We start from the raw sequence: 3211 nt of genomic DNA on the forward strand, positions 1-3211 counted from the left end.
GTACACCGCATAGCACACCCTCTTTGAGCTACATGGTCAAAACGGAATCCCCCAACATAGTCTGATTTGCGACGTTTCCACCCACCATATCTTGGACCCACTATACGAACAGAGAGAAGCCATCACCGATTTCTTGATGATCCAAGTGGATAGGGGGACCCCCCTGTGTAACTTCAATATCAACCAGTGGCAGCTCATACGTGACACCTGTCGTTTGCTCAGGCCCTTTGAGGAAGCCACGTTATTAGTCAGTCGCCAGGATTACGGAATGAACAACGTCATTCCATTGCTTCATCTACTACAACACGTGTTGGAAACAATGGCTGGTCAGGACACTAAAGACATAGCGCCTACATCTCATGGCCACATGAGTCCTGTGGGGGCTAAACTGGAGGAGGAGGAGGAGGAGGGGCACAGTGGAGCGCAGTTTAGGTTTCGCGAGATGGTCAATTTTTCTATTAATCTGACAGGAGATTAGGAGCAGGAGCAGCTAGAGGAGCTAGAGGGTTATGAGGAAGGGGAGACAGAGGACCCAGACACACTGTGGCAGCATGCAGTGGAGATGGAGGAAGGGAGTCCCTCCGAGTCACTTGCACAAATGGCACGATGCATGCTCACTTACTTGCATGGTGACCACTGAATTGTCACCATTCGGCAGCGGGATGACTTCCAGCTCTCCACCTTATTGGACCCTCACTACCGGTACAAAATGGGGGCCTTTTTTACACCCTCTGAGAGGGAGGACAAACTGACCTAATACAGAGACATCCTATGTAGCCAGTTGGCCGATGCCTATCGGCGCCATCATCCATCCTCTCGCAGGTCTGACTCAGGGGGCCCTCTGCACTCACCTTCCACTGCCTTGGCTGCTGAAGAGGGGTGGCAGGAGCAGTACCAGCTCCATCAGCAGCAGCCTGAGTATACAGTCGCTGATGAGTAGCTTTCTTCACCTGCATAGTGAAGCAACTCATCAGCAGGTAGACCTGGAGCAGGATCTGAATCAGAAGGTGGTGGCATACCTTGACATGCCCATGCCAGCACACCTTGAAGATCCGCTGGACTTCTGGGCAGCCAAACTTGATTTGTGGTTGCAACTAGCAGAATTTGCCTTGGAACATTTGTCCTGCCCGGCCAGTAGTGTGCCATCAGAGCGGAGAACTCGTCTGTTCACAAAAAATGTGGAGACACTGACATTTGTGAAGATTAATCAGGCATGGATCAGCCAGGATTTCCACCCACTAATGCCTGATGCATCAGAGTAGATAAACCATGGTGCCACACCAACACTTCACAAATATGGACTGTGCAAAACAGATTTAAAGGGGTATTCCAGGCAAAAACTTTTTTTTATATATCAACTGGCTCCGGAAAGTTAAACAGATTTGTAAATTACTTCTATTAAAAAATCTTAATCCTTCCAATAGTTATTAGCTTCTGAAGTTTTCTGTCTAACTGCTCAATGATGATGTCACGTCCCGGGAGCTGTGCATGATGGGAGAATATCCCCATAGGAGCTGGACAGCTCCCGGGACGTGAGTCATCAGAAAGCAGTTAGACAGAAAACAGCACCTCAACTTCAGAAGCTAATAACTATTGGAAGGATTAAGATTTTTTAATAGAAGTAATTTACAAATCTAAAAACAAAAACTAGTGCCCGGACCTTCTAGGTGAGTAGGATATGATAATTATAAAAAATAAAAAAAATTAAAAATAGTGGGACGTGCTTCAATAATAATACATTCAATTTATTAAAATGACAATATAAAAAGTTATATGTTATTTTGAATTGCTACAAACTGTCTAGCATAAAATAAGGACACATTTTACTTATATATATTCAAATGTGGTAACTAGTCACTTTATTAGCGCACTTCTAGCCTGCATGTGGCTTGTTTTTGTGCATTGAGTACTTGCTTACATAGAATTGATATTTCCTTGTTGCACATAAGTAACTATTTTATATGCCAGTGGTATATTTATATATTTTATGCATTAATATCTATTGCCTGTATCTTTGTGTTCTCCGCACAGGGCCCTGTGAGGAGTAACTTTTTATATTGTCATTTTAATAAATTGAATGTATTATTATTGAAGCACGTCCTACTATTTTAAATTTTTTAATTTTTTATAATTATCATATCCTACTCACCTAGAAGGTCCGGGCACTAGTATTTGTTTTTGGTTTTCTTTCCTTTTTTGCAACTAAGGTATAGCTGCATGCCCTAGTCTGACCTCGGTGTGTATTAATAATTGTGAGCTGCACATACCTATTTTTTCTTCTAATTTACAAATCTGTTTAACTTTCCGGAGCCAGTTAATATATATAAAAAAAGTTTTGGCCTGGAATACCCCTTTAAAGCACTGCTCCCCAGTTACAGACATTCTTCCGCATCAGACCAAAAGTAAGTATTGAGGATGTGCATTACGTAAAACTTAACTTTTAATAATATTCTTAGAATAAAATACATGTACCCAAAACTTTTTTTGAATTCAAACAAAAGGAAAGGTGTGCAAAAACCACTATGTGCTACCTACACCACCAAGTATTGATGTGATGCAAAGACCTCTAAAAGGTGGAAGGGAACAATGTATATGGTCCATTGTAACCGGTGGGGGTAAAACCGTCCCCTGTAAGGCCCTACTCTCGCATTATTAATTCCCCTCTTGGCAAGTGTTACTCGCCCTAAAAAGGGCAGCCCCACACAGGAACCTCTCCCTATTTCCCCCTACAAACACTGCCATTGCCCAGGGTTTTTAGGTGGAAATAGAGAGTTTTCTGTGTGGGGCCACCCTTTTTAGGGTGAGTAACTATTGCCAAGAAGGGAATTAATAGGGCGAGAGTAGGGCCTTACATGGGAAGTTTTTACCCCCATCGGTTACAATGGACAATACGTTGTTCCCTTCCACCTTTTAGAAGAAAGTGTTACATGTCTTAACCCCTTAAGGACCGGGGTTTTTTCCGTTTTTGCATTTTCGTTTTTTGCTCCTTGCCTTTAAAAAATCATAACTCTTTCAATTTTGCACCTAAAAATCCATATGATGGCTTATTTTTTGCACCACCAATTCTACTTTGTAATGACGTCAGTCATTGTGCCCAAAAATCTACGGTGAAACGGGAAAAAAAATCATTGTGAGACAAAATTGAAAAAAAAAAACGCCATTTTGTAACTTTTGGGGGCTTCCGTTTCTACGTAGTACATTTTTCGGTAAA

The sequence above is a fragment of the Hyla sarda genome, chromosome 2, assembly GCF_029499605.1.
Source record: "Hyla sarda isolate aHylSar1 chromosome 2, aHylSar1.hap1, whole genome shotgun sequence".
Taxonomy (NCBI): domain Eukaryota; kingdom Metazoa; phylum Chordata; class Amphibia; order Anura; family Hylidae; genus Hyla; species Hyla sarda.